This window comes from Electrona antarctica (genome assembly GCF_951216825.1).
Source record: "Electrona antarctica genome assembly, chromosome: 23".
Classification (NCBI taxonomy): Eukaryota; Metazoa; Chordata; class Actinopteri; order Myctophiformes; family Myctophidae; genus Electrona; species Electrona antarctica.
The window spans coordinates 8,365,403-8,366,382 of record NC_136804.1 but is presented as its reverse complement, the minus strand read 5'-3'; positions in this window follow the sequence as shown (position 1 = coordinate 8,366,382).

Here is a 980-nt window from a genome sequence, read left to right as displayed (position 1 = left end):
TGACTATGGCGTAAACCTTTTAATGGAATATATCCCCTCCACGCGCAAATCTCACACACACACACACACACACACACACACACACACACACACACACACACACAGAGGACTCTCAATTTTTCATGGAAATATTGTTATATATTCTATTCTGGTGATGTACTGAGAATTCCTTGTATCTGAACAGTCTACTTGGGTTTAGATTTTAAGAGCGAGGAGCAGGCTGCTCTCATGACTACAATGTTGTGATGTTTAAGCATAACAAAATTCAACTACTATTATGGGTATCTAGGGAGGACATTTGCCGAGATGGCCGTCTGCATATAGTTCTTGTGACGAAAGGGACTGGGAAACAAATAAAGGGGGATGTTGGAAGGTTTGGATGACAACAAACAGAAATGGACGCATAAGGAGACTCTGGAGGCTGTCTGCATTATCTCCCAACGGAAAGGACGGAAGGATGTTTGTATAGAACCCCGGTTAAGTGCCTACAACAAAGAACTATGTACTGTGTGAGGTCAAACGGAAGAGATACCGAAGAAACATGTCAGAAATACCGTGAAAAACATGGCCATGTCTCATCAACGCAGCAATCACAAGCTAAAATCTCCAGTACTTTTAGTGGGAATACGTTCTCAGTATTTTTAGCATATACATATTTTAAGAACAAAACAAAACAAAGCAAAAACAATTATAAATAAAATGTTGCGTTGTTGCTTTGGGTGTAAAGTTAAAAAGCCATTTTTATATTGACTGTACTATATGTGATCATTGGGCACAACAGACTAAAATAAGAATTGTGCCAAGAAAAGAAAAAAAACTGAAAAACAAAAACAAAAACAAATAAATGTCATTGTTTCTTTAACAAACAACCCGACACCAATTCTCTCTCCCTCTGTTCTCCTTTCAGTTACCTCTAGGGCTGGGTGATAGGACTTAAAATCAACATCACAATTATTTCAAACATTTGCCTCCATATGCAA